Genomic DNA, 19046 nt, shown 5'->3' on the forward strand with positions numbered 1-19046 from the left:
ATGCCTGACGGTATTTAGTTCAATTAACACAGATTCGAAATCCAAATGATTGAAGAGTTGTATGGGTTCAAGTTCAGTATTTAATTACTATATAATTATACATAAATGTGGATTTTGCAATCTTGAACCCATTTAATTACTAAAAAAGGATGACGAATAGAATTGGTGGAAATTGACCACAATCATCTCTCTCTCTCGGCTTGCTCAAATTTGGCCGATCTGTGCGCTTGCTTAAGCTTGGCCGATCTATGCTTGCTCGATTACTCTTCCTATATTCAGTCAGAGTCAACTGTTTGACAAGAGTCGAAGTCCAAGGTTCTTTTTTACAGGATTTGAGCTACTTCTTTTATTCTTCTTGCATGTTCACTGATAGCGGGTGGAATTTGAGATGTTCACTGAAGCTTTGATGTGGTGTTCTGATAGCGGGTGGAATTTGAGATTCTCCTTTCTTCTCTATATGAAGGTGCTTGTCATGTGTCAAGAAAAATAAAATTATTTACAAAAGATTATTTTAAGGAGATTTATTATTATTCGTGGATCAGGAAGCTCAAAAAGTTTTCTTATGTAGAACATAAAATGATTTAAATTTTGCCATGGTATATCCTTTTCTTTGATTGTGTTGTGGTTTTCCAGTTCTTGGAGATGCAGAAGAAGTTTATTTTGTTTTATGGTATCTTATTTATTTATTGTTTTCACGAGGAAATAGCTGTGCTTTTGGAAATTAATATGCTGTGTTGTAAATGTTGTGTGAAATCCTTTTATTGGTGTCTATGTAAAGTGTTTCAGATTTCAGACCTGAGAGTTAATCTTCGCGTACCAGTTGGCTTTTGGGTTTAGTATTGCTGCTTTTAACATAATTGACCTATGGCCCAAATCATTTCTTAGGGCGAAGCATATGAATGATACATATTATCTTTTTTTGGCCTTATGTATTGTTATTTGCAGTGTGATTTGGTCTAGCTTAAGAGCTTAAGCTTGCAAGTTGGATTTGTCTAACAGGGAACAATTTAATTTGTTCATCATGATGTTTATATCCATTTTGTACTACTATCAATTTCAATCATGCCTAATTTTTATATGTATTTCTTGTGGACTCTCAGGTTCAGTGCACAAGAGGATGAAGACGATGGACACCCAAATTTGATGTGGAGAATAAGTATTGCAAATGGTCCTTGATTTACTTCTCCAATTGACTTGAATTGGTTTGACGCAATTTATAGTGTATTTTTGTCATCTTTGTATGACTGGCAGGTCGTCCTGATTTGGTACATGACTGGACTCAGGAATTGGACTCATATTTTTCAAACCAGAATGCCAACAATCAAGCATTTTCTTTTGAAAGCACTGGCGTCTTCTTCAATGCCAAAAAGGTTAGAGATTTTTTGTATCCTGTTTTGTATTTGATCAGTTTAGCATGTGGGTGGCAATCAAGAAAAGTTATTCTAACATTTTTGTGTTCCCGAAAAACTGCTGATGATGTGTAGTGCAGGAAATGAATTGTTTGTGACTTCTTTTTATTCGTATTCTTTCTTTTTTCTTTTCTCCCCAACAGGATTATGTATTTCTGAAGAGCTTCTTGAAGTTGATTACCTTGTAAGCCACTTTCTGTACTCTATGCTCAGGATGTGATTTTGCCAAGCATTAAAATGGTTTAGGTCAGAACCATCATCTAAAGTTTACTTAATGCAGCCGAGAAGCTGTAGTAGAGCAATGAAGGCTGTTGGTGTTATGAAGGCCAGCTGTGAAGAAATATTTGAACTTGTAATGAGCATGGATGGGACACGATACGAGTATGCTTCTTTTCTATTTTTTAATTTTAGTTATTTTAACATAATCAAGACTATATTGGCTGTCTCTGTAAGCTGAGTATTATATTTCCTCTTGTATGCTGTGAAATTCACATTGTCTCCAGTCCCGATTCTGTATGTGCCTTTTTGAATATATTTAATTAATCTGCATGGTGCTTTCTAAAGATTATTACAAACTTTTGTTGCTTAAGTATATGAAGAATGTGGAAATGAAAATAGCTTTTGAAGTTTGATGGATTGCTTCATTAATAAAGAAAGACTGGGACTCATTTTTATAACTTTTCTCCACTTAGCTAATGGTATTTGATGAAGACAAAATAGATGTAGCTATCTGTATTTTTTGTTGCTGAACTATAGATCAATTGACGGTTGAAGTTAGTTATATTAATTTGTTGTACTAGAATTAAAGCTTGTATCTTAGCCATTTCATGAAGTGTCAAAGACGTTCATGTTTTTTAAAAAAAACATGTTACACTTTTGAAGTCACTATTACATAAAAGAGTGTTCTAAAACAGGAGAAGGCGTGCTGCCTGAAATTACCTGTTTCCGATTTTAACAAGTCTCTTGGCAAGGTTTGCTAGTAATGTGTTCAAATTATTCTATTTAATTTTACTGTCTGTACCCTAATAATTCTTGGTTTGCACCATTGCATTGTTCCATAATCTCTGTGCGTTGGCTTATAAAGGCCAGCAAGGCTGATCATTTGTCAAATAGTTATTTCCATGAAATTCCTATCAATTTGACTCAGTATTTAGAGGTCTTGAAGAGGGCAGTGTACTAGACGTGGATTTCTTCCTCTTTTGGTTGTACAATTGTTGTATTTCTTGGCCATCAGATCTTTTTTATGTATCTTTCTCAAAGTTCATGCCGCACGTACACCGTTTTTCATGTTTTGTGCAGGTGGGATTGTAGTCTTTTGTATCGCAGCTTAGTTGAAGAGGTAGATGGTCATACGGCTATTCTCTATCATAGGCTTCAGCTGGACTGGTTTCCAATGTAATAGTCTCTTGATTCAATCATCTCATTTATGCTTTGGTCAGAATAGAACATTTATTGTTTTCTTCTTTCCCCTTTCATGTCTTCTGATATAATATGTGAGGAAATTACCTAAAATTTCTGTATCCCAATGTAATTGTTGGAATTCAGAAATAAAATAAATACACCGTCTTGTTTTTCCCTCGGTTCAGTCCTAAGTTCTCTTTGGGCCTTCTGCAAGTTTTTAAACATACTGTGACAGTAAAAAATCTAGTGATTGAGATCATTTTGATGAATTTAATTTTAATTCTTAGCTGATACTTTTTCTGGAATTTTTTTTCTTATGTTTCCTCAATATGACTTAAATATAGGGCTTAGTTTGGTTTAGAAGTTCGTCTAAAACCTTCTCCTTGATTCCAAAAAAATTCTCTAGAAAGGTCTCAGATGGATTTTAGGGGAGTTCTGTGGCAAATTTGAAAAGTTCAGGGGAAGGGTCTAATGAATTTTAAAACCACATGGGTTATCTGTTTTATTCAGAGGATAGTGGAATTCCCTGAAATTTATCATTTTTATTTAAATAATCTTCCTACTTTCCTCTGCGGAATTTATTTACATTTATGAATTCATTTGGTTGCAGGTTTGTTTGGCCCCGCGGCCTTTGTTAAGTACGTTATTGGCGTTGAAATGACGCTGCGAGTTATGGTAAGGTTCTTGCTTCCCCACTTCTTGAAATTAAATCTATCTTTTCTGGCACTAGAAGTTTCCATAAGCTGTGTTTTGTTATCGCGCAGTTGTGTTATTTCATTCTAGGGAGCATGAGAACTGTGGTCCACAGCCAGGATATGTACGAGCTCACGTGGAGAGTTAGTTTTCTGTCCTTTACTTTGGTTGATGTAGAGAATTAACAAGTGACTAAGTCATGCCAAGTTGCACCACTTGCTTCCTGTATTCTGATTTCTCAGGTGGTGGATTCAACATTTCCCCACTCAAACCTCAAAATGGTAGGCCCAGAACACAAGTACAGCATCTTATGCAGATTGATCTAAAAGGGTGGGGTGTTGGTTATGTGTCAATGTTTAGCAACACTGTCTTCTTCAGATGTTAAATAGCATTGCTGGTAAGTTTCTTGCTTTCACATTTTATTTTGCGCTGTTATGGGTTAATATGTTTCTGTTGGGTGGCCATTTTAAGTCATATTTTTACGTGTTACTGTATTTTCTTCAGTCCTTTTATAGGGAACACACACATACACGTATGTAGAGTCACCTTTTAATGAGGGATCTACCATTTTAATAAAATGAGGAATGAGCTAAAAGATAAAAATTCACGAACTCCAATGCAATATGTGTGTGTGCGTGTGCACACCTTTTCTAACTCTTGTTCTTAGTTAGATATTTTTCGGGATTTCAGGCAAATGAAAAAAGAGATTAAGAGAAAGAGAATAGGTGGATGATAACTTAAATATTCATTTTTATATATTTTGTTAATGTCCTCTTTAATGGATTTCTATGGAATTAATCTTTTTTTTTCAATTAGTTGCAGCCCTAGAGGAAAAGTAGGGTGATCAAATTGATTTATCTCATTTTTTTTTAGCAATTTGCGACATAATGACCGTGATAATGCTTGTGACTGCTGGAAACTTTCTGATGGAAATAACTTCAGAGTTCGTAGCAAGCATTTTTGTTATGACAAAACAAAGGTTCCCGCGAATTTTGGTTGTTGTTAGGCCACAAGTGCGTTTCACATATGCAAGGCGCAAGGGTAATTCCGGAAATACCAATCGTGGCTGACGTGTCATCAAGTAGTATAGAGAGAAGAGTTTGTTATGCATTTCTGTTAGTGATAAGTTGATGGTATTCTGTTTTGATAATTTGTTAGAGTTTTCTATTATTCTATTTGGGCGTAAAAGTGAGGAGGTTATATGGAGAGGAGCTGTTTTTTGGGAAGGGGATCTAGAGAATTATTTTGTAGTGAGCTTGCTCATTTTGGGAGAGATACCAAGCCTCTCGAATGCTTGGGTGTTTTGGTTTATTTCTGCAGATAAATACCAGTTTTCCTACTTCCAACAACATTCTGTTCTCTACTGTGTTGTTTATCTAACCATTTCAGTTCAGGGCTTATCAAATTGGTATCAGAGTAGTCACGTACCTAGAAAATGACTGGCAAAAATGTTGCTCAACGAATGGATTCCATAGAGGAGGCGATGGGTGCTGCGTAGGAGGAGTTTCAACGGGAAATGAGATCGTTGAAGGATGAAATATAGATGATGAACAAACGATTCGAACAGTTCATCAAACTTCAAGAGGATACGGGAGGTTCGTATTCGAATAAAAGGGAAAAGATGCTCAGCCCCAACTTCGGCGGGTTGAGCTCAAGCGGAACTAGCCATGATTTCCGATTCCGGAAACTTGAGATGCCACTGTTCGATGGCTCAAATCTGGATGGCTGGATCTGAAGGCTGAACGATATTTTTCCGTAAATCGGTTATCCAATGAAGAAAAACTTGAGGCAGCGATAATAGCTTTCGAGGGAGATGCCCTGTTGTGGTATCAATGGGAGAATAGGAAGAGATCCATGATGGTTTGGGAAGAGATGAGGCTACTAATCTTGAAACAATTCCGAGTAATCCAAGCCGATTCTCTCCATGAACAATGGCTAGCCCTTACTCAAGATAGCAGTGTGCGAGAATACCGCCGGAAATTCATCGAACTTTCGGCGCCGTTGGAGAACATTACAGACGAACTAGCTCTGGGAAATTTTATCAATGGGTTGAAGCCTGAAATTCGGGTCGAGGTTCGGATCATGGAACCCAGTAATTTGGGCCGGGCCATGGACTTAGCCCAAAAGATTGAGGAGAAACTGTGGGTGACCAAGGCCCACAAAGCAGACGGTGGGTTTCATCGAGCAGGAGGGTCAACGCGAGGTGTGAACTTCCATTCTGAAGCTTCGCAATCTTCGTTTGGGGCAAATCATAACACGGCCCGATTTTCGGGAGAGGTTAGGAGGTTGTCCGATTCAGAATTACAGAAGAAAGAGAGAAGGGACTATGTTATCGATGTGATGAAAAGTGGGCACCTGGGCATCGCTGCAAGAAGAAAGAATTGACTGTCCTTCTCACCTACGACATGGACGAAGCAGAGCAGGAAGAGGAAGAAGGTTCGGGTGAAGGCGATCCCGAACTGGAAACGGCCGAAATTAATCAAGGGATAGAGGTCTCTCTTAACTCGGTGGTTGGTCTGACTACACCAAAGACGATGAAGCTTAAGGCGTCTATCGGGGAGCAAGAGGTGGTGGTACTGATTGATTCAGGTGCAACCCACAATTTTATTTCTCTAGATTTGGTTAGTAAGATGCAGATACCCATTGTTAAAACTGAGGCTTATGGGGTGACTATGGGTACTGGAGCGGCTGTAAGGGGATAAGGTTTATGTCGGGGAGTGACTATTCATCTACAGGGAATAGATATTGTAGAGGAATTCTTGCTGCTTGGGTTGGGGAGCTCGGATGCTATATTAGGAGTTCAGTGGCTTGAAACTTTGGGGATGACACACACAAATTGGAAGACACAAGTGATGAAGTTCATGCTCGGAAATGAATCTGTTACTCTACGAGGGGATCCTTCCCTTGGCAAGACTTTGGTTTCATTGAAGGCAATGATGCGCACCATTAAGCACGAGGGAGCTGGAATTCTGGTGGAATGTAATCAATTTGAAGGTCTGTGCGAAGTGAGCCCTGAGGTGCCACCGAATCTAAACCAAGTCCTAGCAGAATATGAATTGGTTTTTAACATGCCCATGGGCTTACCACCTACTAGGGGACATGAGCATTCCACTTTGCTCAAAGACGGCAGTCAACCTGTTAGTGTCCGACCATACCGCTATCCTCATGCCCAGAAGGATGAGATTGAAAGACTGATTCAGGAGATGTTAGATGCGGGAATAATCCAAGTCAGCAATAGTCCATTCTCGAGCCCAGTTTTGTTGGTTAAAAAGAAAGACAGATCATGGCGTTTTTGTGTGGATTACAGGGCTCTCAACAAAACGACGGTACCAGATAAGTATCTCATCCCTGTCATTGATGAACTCCTAGATGAGTTACATGGTGCCAGAATTTTTTTCCAAGCTAGATTTAAATTTGGGCTACCATCAAATCAGAGTCAGTAGTCAGGATGTTCATAAGACTGCTTTTCGAACGCATGATGGACACTACAAGTTTCTCGTCATGCCTTTTGGACTAACGAATGCCCCGTCGACTTTCCAATCCTTGATGAATGATGTCTTCTGGCCTTATCTTCGGAAGTTTGTTCTAGTGTTCTTTGATGACATTCTAATTTACAGCCCTTCAGTGGAATCCCATCAGCAGCACTTGGCTCTCGTCTTGGGAATATTGCAGGCCAACAGCCTTTATGCCAACCGAAAAAAATGCGAGTTTGGAAGAACTCAAGTGGCATATTTAGGCCATATCATCTCTGGACAAGGGGTGGCAGCGGATCCAAGTAAAATCCAAGCCATTAACTTGTGGCCAACGCCCACTAATCTGAAAGCGTTAAGGGGATTTCTGGGATTGACGGGGTATTATAGAAAGTTTGTGGCTGGGTATGCTAGAATCGCATCGCCATTGACTGATCAGCTCAAGAAAGATAGGTTTGGGTGGAGTCCAGAAGCTGCAGCGGCATTTGAAGAACTCAAACAAGCTATGTCTTCAGTCCCTGTGTTGGCAATGCCTGATTTCACAAAGCCATTTATTGTTGAGAATGATGCATCTGGTTTTGGGTTAGGAGTTGTTCTACTACAGGGGCAACAACCAGTAGCTTACTACAGCCAAGTTTTGGGGCCCCGGGCTCGTCTTAAGTCCATATATGAGAAAGAACTAATGGCCATAGTGTTTGCAATCCTGAAATGGCGGTCGTACTTGCTGGGAAGGCGATTTATTGTGCGAACAGACCAACAGAGCTTAAAATTTCTTTTGAAGCAGAGGATTGTTGGAGTTGAATATCAAAAATGGATCACCAAAATCATGGGATATGATTTTGATATTCAATATCGTATTGGGGCTGTTAACATATATGTTTCCATAATATTGATTTTGATGATAACAAAAAAGATTAAAAATGATTAATCTTTTAAGCTCAAATTATTTTTTATACATTTTAAATAAATCATTATTTTTATATTATAAAGGTTTTATATTTAATGGAAAAATGATTTTATGAAATTGGTTGTTTTTCAAGTTTATGATTTAATTGAAAGAGTTTTTGAAAACTTTGAAATCAACAAGTATTGCTTGAAATTTTAGAGAATGACTTATTTTAAAAGTGTCATAGCATTTTGGGCTATATCATAATTTCAGAAAGTTTTGGGATTAACAAAGCATTACTTAGAAATTCTGAAATTGGACCTATTTGTAAACTTTCATAACATTTTGGGCCATACTGTAGTTTTATAAAGTTTTGGGGTCAAACTATAATTTTAAAAAATAGTGCACTGTGCAGGTTACTGTACCAATCACTGTAGCAAATGGCTAACCGTTTATTTAAAAACGGCTAACCGATAATTTCCAGAAAGCATGTTCTGCAAAGTATTGTTAAAATGATGATTCTGGAAACTAACGGTGAACCGTTTACTGAAAACGGTTAACCGATTATTTCCAGATTGTTAACCTTGAACCGTTTAGTAAGAACGGTTAAACCAAATTTGTTTTGCAGGTCTCTGGAAATTAACGGCGAAAGGGTAAGCCTAAACGGCTAATCGTTTATTTAAAAATTGGCCCAACGGTAACTTTGACCGGCCTAAACGGTTAACCGTTAATGGTTAACGGCGAACCGTTTTCGAGCAAACAGTCTATAACGGCTAGTTTTTCAGCTCCAACTATAAATAAGCTCAATCCAATTCAAACAAGAAGAATTCCAACGATCATCATTGAGCAAAATATTGAGAATATAACTTTCATTGAGCTTTAAATCCTTGTATTCATCTCATTCATTCACACATTGAGCTTTCACTTGTGATTAAACACATTGTGTGAGAGAGATTTATTTGTAATCCTTTTTGTAAAATCAAGTTAAAAGATTGTAAGTGTTGGGATACACTTGGGTTAAGAGATTGGGGATAATCTCTTGTTGTAAAGGTCCATTGACACCTTGGAAGTCAATTGTAAGCGTTTGAAGCCTTGGGAGGCTAGCTTAGTGAAATCCTCAAGCTCGGTGAGCTTGGAGGCATGGACGTAGGCGGGGATTGCCGAACCACGTAAAAATCATTGTGTTTGTTTTCTCTTCCCTTACTCTTTTATATTGTGATTGATTTATTTGTTATTGCTTTAAATTAGTTTTGGATTTGCATTGAGTTTTGTTTTAGAATTGAATAATTTTTAATATCCCAATTCACCCCCCTCTTGGGTTGCCTAGTTAGTATTTCATTTGGTATCAGAGCGAGGTGTTCTTGTGTAGACTTAACCGTCTAGAGTTAAAGATCCATGGCAACCTATAGTGACTCAACCTTTAGGGAAGGACAATCCACAATTAGACCACCGTTCTTCGACGGTAATGACTACCCATATTGGAAAACTAGGATGAGAATTTATTTACAAGCTTTAGATTATGAAATTTGGGAAATTGTTTGTGATGGTCCATTTATGCCTTTGACTAAAAACGAAGTTGGGGAAGATATTCCAAAACCTTCACGGGAATGGAATGAATTGGAAAAGAGAAAAGCTTCTCTAAATTCCAAAGCCATGAATGCCTTGTTTTGTGCACTTGATAAGAAAGAGTTTCATAGAGTGTCTAGTTGTGAAAGTGCTAATGAAATTTGGCACAAACTTGAAGTTGTTTATGAAGGCACGAATCAAGTGAAAGAGTCTAAAATTAGTAGGTACACTCGGCAATATGAATTGTTCCAAATGGAACAAAATGAGAGTGTGTATTCTATGAATACTAGATTTACGGACATAGTGAACACTCTAGGAGCCCTAGGAAAGACCTTTTCAAATAGCGAGAAAGTTAAGAAAATCATTAGGTCGTTACCTAAGAAATGGAGACCAAAAAGGACTGTCATTGAGGAAGCTCAAGATTTGAATATCTTACCTATTGATGATTTAATTGGTTCTCTTATTTCTTATGAGGAAGACATGGCAGCCGAAAGAGGCAATGAGGAGAAGAAGAAAAGCATTGCTCTCAAAGCCTCGAAACATGAGAGTGATGAGGAAAGCGAGCTGGATGAGGAGGAGATGGATATGCTGGCTAGGAGGTTCAGAAAACTTTTTAAGAAATCCGATGAGCGAAGAAAATTTAGAGACCTCAAGAACCGAAAGGAGAAGAAGGAAGTAATCAAATGTTATGAGTGCAAGAAGCCTAGCCATATAAGAACGGAATGCCCTCTTCTCAACAAGCTGAAGAAGAAAGCAATGATAGCCACATGGGATGATAGCGATGAGGAAACAAGTGATGATGAAGAGCATCAAGAAATGACAAATCTAGCTCTCATGGCAATTGGAGATGAATCGAATGATGAACTTGATGAGGTAAATGATCTTTTTACTTATGATGAATTATATGATGCTTTTAAAGAATTACATGATAATTGGATAAAAATTGGTAAAAAGAATGCATGTCTTAAAAAGAAAATGGTAGAGCTCAAAAATGAAAATGAATCTCTATGTGCAAAGATTACATGCCTAGAATTAGAGAATAAAACATTGCATGATAGAGTTGCATTATCAAATGAGAAACCTAGTACTTCACATGAGCATCTAGAATATCACATAGATGACTTGAAAAATGAAAATGAAATGCTTAAGAAGAAGAGCAATGAGTTAAATGAGATTGTTTTAAGATTTACAAATGGACAAAAGATGTTGGATAACTTGATTAATTCACAAAAAATGTGTGTTTGATAAAGGAGGACTTGGTTATAAGCCACATTTGAAACAAAAGTATTATAGGAACTACTTTGTGAAGAGTACATCTACTAACAATCAAGTTGTATGTCATTATTGTAATCAAAACGATCACATGAAGCTTGGTTGTCCTATTAAAAGAAAAGTATATTATGGAGTAAAATGTGTTTTGGTTCCAAAAGGAAAAATTGCTAACACTCAAGGACCCAAGAGTATTTGGGTACCAAAGGGCACAACGTGAATGTTTTCTTTGTAGGTACCACAATCAAGGAATGGTGGAGAGTTCCTTGATGAAAGCTTGTGAGGATAATCACTTGAGTATGATCTAGGAGAAAAAGATGAGGCAAGATGATTTAATTGTTTTGGTAACAATTTTTGCCATATTAATTTTGTTGAATGAATCATGATAAATGAATTTGCGAAAATATGCTTGTATGTTTACATGATGGAATTATCATTGTGTATAACATTGAGTGATTTATCATGATGCCTTTGTTTGATTTTGATGATTGTATGGTCTTTGATTTCATCTTCTTAATTGTCTATCATCATTGTCCATCTCTTATAAATGTGTGAATTCATATGCCATTAATTGTGTTATATCATCATTCATGTATAAAATTGAACTTAGAAATTATGAGGAAAAAGTAGTATCCTTCATCTTTACAATCAGTACAAGGATCCCTTTTAAATAGAGCAATTATAACAGAAAAGGAAACTAATTAAGAGCTAATATTTGACAGCTATCATCTATATTTACAGAGGAAAGGATCCTACAATATCTCTAGGATTAAGGCTAAATTCAAGGCCTAATTTCCAACACTCCCCCTCAAGCTGGTTTGAAGATATCTTCCATAGCCAGCTTGCTAGTCAACTTATCAAATTGCTTCTTGTGCAATCCCTTTGTTAATACATCAGCTAACTGTTCAGTTGTTGGAAGATATGTCATACATATTATTCCAGTGTTGAGTTTCTCCTTGATGAAGTGTTTATCCACTTCTATATGTTTTGTTCGATCATGAAGAACTGGATTATGAGCTATAGAAATAGCAACTTTGTTGTCACAATAGACTTTCAAAGGAGTTGAGAAAGTAAATTTCAGTTCTTCAAGAATTCTTTTTATCCACATAACCTCGCAGATTCCATGGGCAACAACTCTGAATTCTGCTTCTGCACTACTTCTAGCAACCACATTCTGTTTTTTACTCCGCCATGTAACTAGGTTCCCACCAACAAAGGAACAGTAGCCAGATGTTGATCTCCTGTCAGTGACACTTCTTGCCCAGTCTGCATCTGTGTAGACTTCAACTTGAAGATGTCCATGTTTTTTGAACATTAGGCCCCTCCCTGGAGTTCCTTTTAGGTATCTTAAGATCCTGTAGACTGCCTCAAAATGCTCTGCCCCTGGTGAGTGCATAAACTGACTTACCATGCTGACTGCAAAGGCGATATCAGGTCGCGTATGAGACAAGTAGATCAACTTCCCTATGAGTTTTTGATACTGTTCCCTATCCTTTACTTCTTCAACCTTAGCAGGTTGTAACTTCAAGTTAGGATCAATTGGGGTCTCTACCATCTTACAACCAAGCAAACCTGTTTCTCCAAGGAGATCAAGAACATATTTCCTCTGATTCACAAATATACCTTCCTTGGATCTTGCAAATTCCATTCCAAGGAAATACTTAAGGACTCCCAAATCCTTAATTTGAAACTTCTTTGCAAGTCTCTTCTTGAGGGCTGCTAATTCTGTTTCATCATCACCAGTTAAAATGATATCATCAACGTAAACAATCAAAATTGCAATTTTACCGTCTTTTGAGTGTTTATAAAATATTGTGTGATCTCCTTGACTCTGCAAGAAGCCATAACTGATAACTGCCTTTCCAAAGCGTTCAAACCATGCTCTTGGTGACTGTTTGAGACCATATAATGACTTTCTTAATCTGCAGACTTTATCACTACCAAGACTCTTCTCAAATCCTGGTGGTAGACTCATGAACACCTCCTCTTTAAGATCACCATTGAGAAATGTATTTTTAACGTCAAGTTGGTGTAAAGGCCAATCACAATTCACTGCAAGAGATAACAAAATTATGATAGAATTTATTTTAGCAACAGGAGTAAAAGTCTCATGATAGTAAATCCCATAAGTCTGAGTGAAGCCTTTAGCCACCAGCCTCGCCTTGTACCTCTCAACGCTTCCATACGCGTTACATTTTATCCTAAACACCCACTTACACCCAACTATTTTCTTGTCTCTGGGTGGATCAACTATCTCCCAAGTACCACTTCTCCTCAAGGCATTCATCTCCTCCATGACTGCTAATTTCCAATTCGGGTCATCCAGTGCTTCCTGTACATTTCTTGGAACAAACAAGTGTGAAATCCTAGATGTGAAAGCTTTATGGTTTTTTGACAGTCTTTGATAGGAAAGATAATTTGCAATAGGATGTTTGGTGCAGTTTCGAACACCTTTCCTAATAGCTATAGGGACATCAAGATCAGAAATAATTGGTGAATTATTGGAAACAATCGAAGGAATCAAAGCTGGAGTTGGGATTTGATTACCTGAAATTTCAGTGCCGGAACTCAGTTTTTCAAATTGGGCTTGTGTAGGATTGACATTCAAGTCTTTACTTCTCAGATGAAATCTCTTCCTAGTATAAACCTGAAGTTCAGAATTTAGATCATGTTGATCTGTTTGTAGTACTTCTCCCCCTGAACGAGAATCCCTTGTACTAGGCTCTAAAGAACTTGTTTTTCTCAACTGATCATTATCAGAAAAGTGTGGTCCTTGAATAGGACAAATAACATTTGGAAGTGGGATAGAAATGTCCCAAAAATTGTCTTCTACTCCATTTGTCTCCCCCTGAAGAGAATTTTTTATGAAATAAGGAGTTTTTTCCAAAAACGACACATCCATACTCACATGAAATGTTTTTGTTTGAGGGTCAAAACACTTATACCCCTTTTTGTTCGATGAATAACCCAAAAATACACACTTTATAGCACGTGGGTCAAGTTTTGAACGAAATTGACTTGGAACATGAACATAGACAGTACACCCAAAAACTTTGACGGGTAAATCAGAAAACAACCTTGTTGCAGGAAAAAATTCTTTAAGGCAATCAAGAGGTGTTTTGTATTTTAACACCTTGGTAGGCATCCTGTTTATTAAATAAGCTGCTGTTAAAACCGCTTCACCCCATAAATACTTAGGAATATGCATGTAAAACATTATGGCACGTGCTACCTCAAGTAAATGTTTATTTTTCCGTTCTGCAATGCCATTTTGTTGAGGGGTATTCCGACATGTAGATTGATGAAAAATGCCTTTATCATTCAAATACTCACCCAAGTGCTCATTGAAATATTCTGTTCCATTGTCAGAATGTAAAATACCAATTCTAGTTTGAAATTGATTTTCAATCATAGTGTAAAAATTTTCAAATAAATATTTTACGTCAGATTTTTTATGCATGAGATAAATCCAACATAAACGAGTATGGTCATCAATAAAAGTAACAAACCATTTTTTACCGGAAAGGGTAGTGACCTGAGAAGGACCCCAAACATCACTATGAATCAAATAAAAAGGTTTGGAGGCCTGGTACTGTTTTGGCAAATAAGTAGAACGATGAAGTTTTGCAAAAGTGCAACATTCACAATAAAAAGAAGAGCAATCAATCCCTTTAAATAATTCTGGAAATAAGTATTTCAAATAAAGAAAACTAGGATGTCCTAGTCTATAGTGCCATAGCATTATTTTTTCTCGAACAGAAATTGAACTAGTACTAATAAAGTTCTGAGCTTTTTTATTACTAATAGGTACTTCATCAAAGTAGTAAAGACCTTCAATCATCCTAGCACGTCCAATCATCATCCCCGAGTTCTGGTCCTGAAATTCACAATGTGATTCAAATAAGGTAATACGACAATTAGAATCTCTAGATAATTTACTAACAGACAAAAGACTGCAGGCTAATTTAGGGACATGAAGAACAAAATTGAGATTAATTTTCTCGGTCAGTTTGATAAGTCCTTCTCCTGCAATAGGTGAAAAACTACCATCGGCAATTCTAATTTTTTTATTTCCAGAACAAGGAGAATAGGTATTAAATAAATGAAAAGAACTAGTCATGTGATCAGAGGCTCCAGAATCTATGATCCATGGAGAAGAGTTTAAACAAGAAAGGGCTATAGGATTTCTACCTGTTTTTGCCAAAGAAACACTAGGAATACCAGACGAGAAGTTGGATTTTATCAGCTTCAGGAGTTGATCAATCTGCTCTTTGTTAAAGTGGCCTGAGTTGGCTTCATTGGCCGAAGGAATCCCACGATTCTTCTCTCCTTGCTTGCTGCTTTTCCAGTTTTCAGGTTTGCCATGAAGCTTCCAACACTTCTCACGTGTATGGCGAGGCTTGTGGCAATGATCGCACCAGGCCTGTGACTTATCATCAGACCTGCGCTGATAATTTGCAGTCTTGTAGGCTGCTGCATCAGTAATTAAGGCAGAATTCTCAATTGACTCACCGGCACTCCTTTTCCTGAGCATTACGCTCCTTCGACTTTCTTCTCTTCTGACTTCAGCAAAGACTTCGCCAATGGGTGGTAGAGGAGGTCTGCCAATAATCCTCCCTCGTACTTCATCAAACTCAACATTGAGGCCGGCAAGAAACTTGTAAATACGACTGTCTTCCACGGTTTTCTTGTGGTGGTTGCAGTCATCAGCGGATTTCCATTCATATGTGTTGAAGAGGTCAAGATCTTGCCACAACCTTTTCAAAGAATTGAAATATTTGGTGACAGAATCATCACCTTGACGAATCTCTCCCAACCTTAAAGTTAACTCAAAAACCTGAGATTGGTTGCCCAGGTCAGAATACATCTGACTAACGTTGTCCCACAATTCTTTAGCAGTAGGATAGCACATATAATTGGAGCTTATATCCTCCTCCATGGAGTTGACCAGCCATGTCATAACCATGGAATTTTCAGCATCCCAAGTGGCATACAGCGGATCATCATTAGCAGGAACCTTCTTGTCACCAGTGATGTAACCAATTTTTCCTTGCCCACGGATATACATCCGGACAGATTGCGACCAGCGGAGGAAGTTGTCGCCATTTAAGCGGATGGTGGTGATTTGAACAGAATGAGAGTTGGAGTGGTTTCGCAGGGTCTCAGATGTTTTTTCTGGAATGGCAGCAGCAAGGGTTTGAGTGGTTTCAGACGTGACTTCTGACATGGTTGCAGACACGATTCCCTATGCTCTGATACCAACTTAGAAATTATGAGGAAAAAGTAGTATCCTTCATTTTTACAATCAGTACAAGGATCCCTTTTAAATAGAGCAATTATAACAGAAAAGGAAACTAATTAAGAGCTAATATTTGACAACTATCATCTATATTTACAGAGGAAAGGATCCTACAATATCTCTAGGATTAAGGCTAAAATCAAGGCCTAATTTCCAACAATTGACATTATTGTTTGATACGATTTCATATGTTTGGTCTTGTATACATTTATGCCTCATGCATTAAAATGGCTTATAAAACATTTTTGGATCAATTAGTTAGTATTTCAGGGGCAAGTAATCGAGTAACGGATGCACTCTCACTCTTAACAGAACCAGCAGAGTGTTCAGCTTTGGCGATTCCTCAGTGCCAACATTGGGATTCCTTAAAGGTTGAGTTGGCAGAGGATACCTTTCTGAAGAAACTAAGGGAAGACATAACTTCGGGTACACAATCTCACGTGGGGTTCTCAGTTGAGCATGGAGTATTGTTCTACAAGAGTCGGCTGGTTATTCCTCAGACTACTAAGCTTCTTTTTGCTCTCATAGGAGAGTTTCACACCACTCCGATTGGGGGACATTCGGGAGAAACAAAAACTTACCAACGCTTAGCAGCAGAATTGTATTGGATAGGTATGCGCAAGGATGTCACCAGATTTGTACGGGAATGCACCATCTGCCAGCAGAATAAGTACTTGGCCACTACTCCCGCAGGGTTACTTCAACCTATTCGACTACCAGCCCAGGTTTGGGAGGAAGTCACACTTGATTTTATTGAGAGGTTGCCTCGTTCTGAAGGGTGGGATGCCATCTTAGTAGTGGTGGACAGGCTGAGTAAGTAGGCTCACTTCATAGGATTAAAACATCATTTTTCTGCTGTTTCGGTTGCTGGAATCTTTGTTCGTGAAATTGTTAGGCTTCATGGGATACCACGGTCAATTATCTCTGACCGAGATAGGATATTCTTGAGCCATTTTTGGAGTGAATTGTTGAAGCTGCAGGGAACTACTCTCAAAAGAAGCACCGCCTATCATCCACAATCTGATGGACAAACAGAAGTTGTCAACCGTTGTTTGGAAACGTATCTATGCTGCTTTGCTTCTGGAAAACCTCGAAGTTGGGCTCGCTCGTTGGCATGGGCTGAGTATTGGCATAATACTTCCTTCTACTCTTCTACACATTGTACTCCATTTCGTGCTCTCTATGGAAGGGATCCACCCCCTCTTATTCGGTATGAGCAAGGAGCTGCTTCGGTATCTTTGGTAGAACAGTTAATGGAGGATCGTGATGCCATACTGGACGACCTGAGGATGCAGTTGCTTCGTGCCCAGCAGCGGATGAAGCTGCAAGCTGATCAAAAGCGCCATCATGTAGAGTTCAATGCAGGTGATTTGGTATTTCTGAAACTAAGACCTTACCGGCAGCGCTCCCTCGCTCAACGTAAGTTTGAGAAATTAGTTGCACGTTACTACGGTCCATTTAAGGTTCTTCAGCGTGTCGGGAAGGTGGCATACAAACTAGAACTGCCTCAAACAGCAAAACTCCACCCTATCTTTCATGTTTCGCAGTTGAAAGATAAGGTTTCAAACAACAAACTACATACTAGTTTTCCTACTTCCAACAACATTCTGCTCTCTACTGTGTTGTTTATCTAACCATTTCAGTTCAGGGCTTATCAGTTGTTTCTTATGGTATTTATATATCCGACATATTCTAGTTCGACATGTAACGATGTAGTTTGGTTGGTTCTTCTTGCTTTTTGTGCAATTTGTAACTGCAGATACGTGTGGGAAAACATTTAATGGATCTTGTTGCTGTTGATTAGTTCAAAGACAAAGAGAATGGACCATGTAGCTAGGCGTCAAGGCTGTGATGCACAAGTAACTATTCTTTTCTTTTTTATTTTTCCTTTTCCATTGACGGATTAGAAGAAAATACTGCCTGTGAGATACTACAATATAAATAACTTCTGGTGGTTCATTGAATCTATAACACTCTGAGCCCTATTCTAAAATATGTAGGTTGCTTCCAAAAAAGGGCTTTTCTCACTGATCTTTAATCTTCAAGTAAGCTTGTTTCATTTCAGAAGGTATTAAGTTTCAAACTTATCGTTTTGGGAGGTTGTATGGTTGTAACGTAAGCATCTGCAGGTTCCTGGTTCAACAAATTATAGTATGGTATTTTATTTTGTCACAAGGGAATTAATTACAGGATCCCTTTTGCAATGGTTTGTTGACGGCGATGATGAATTTCGCAATGAAACTTATCCCATCCGTTCCTAAGGTATCCGTCTTGGTCTTCATGTATTAGGACTATGTTAACTAATACGTACCCTCCGCTGCATAGTACACTTTAATTTGTACAAAGAAGGCATGCATTTAGGTGTAAATGTATTAATGGGTTGTACCTTCAAACTTCATTTCCTTTTTCTACCGATTTGAATTTGTTTTGCATTTGTTCTTGATTTTAAGCATTGAATCATGCAGGGGTCATGGATCGTGCGCCAGAGTGATGGAAGCACCCCTTGTTTATTAGGAAAAGCAGTTGATTGTAACTATATCCGCGGTCCTAAGTACTTAGAAGTAAATGCTCTTCGAATTTCTATAGTACATGGGATGTGTTCCCTTTCGAATAGCTTGTTCAATACCATTAACATGGTTTAACATTGTTCATCTTTCTGCAGATTGATGTTGGCATGTTCTTCTACTGTTGCTAATGGAGTTTTGGGCCTTGTAATTGGTGTAATTACGGCAGTGGTGGTTGACATGGCTTTCCTTGTACAGGTATGTATGATTGTTTTTTTCCTCTACTTCTAAATGGACACAAGGGAAAAGACATGATTTTGAGATATTGTACTGCAATTTGCATATTTGCATACTTGAATGTTCTCAGAATGGTATAATGCTTCGTGTATGCAGGCAAATACTACAGGTGAATTACCGGAGCGGCTGATTGGAGCTGTACGTGTTTCTTATATAGAACTCAAGTCTGCTATTGTCCCAAAGTTGGAACCAGAGACATCATGACTGTGTTTTCATTTCACCTCAACTGTTTGTTTTTAATTTAAAAAAAAT

General features: G+C 38.0%; 1 pseudogene; it reads left to right on the forward strand.

Moving 5' to 3' along the window:
• On the forward strand, window positions 1-18998 carry LOC112098069 (annotated as a pseudogene).
• Window positions 18999-19046: the final 48 nt, after the last annotated feature.

This window comes from Citrus clementina, unplaced genomic scaffold (assembly GCF_000493195.1).
Source record: "Citrus clementina cultivar Clemenules unplaced genomic scaffold, Citrus_clementina_v1.0 scaffold_5, whole genome shotgun sequence".
Lineage (NCBI taxonomy): Eukaryota > Viridiplantae > Streptophyta > Magnoliopsida > Sapindales > Rutaceae > Citrus > Citrus x clementina.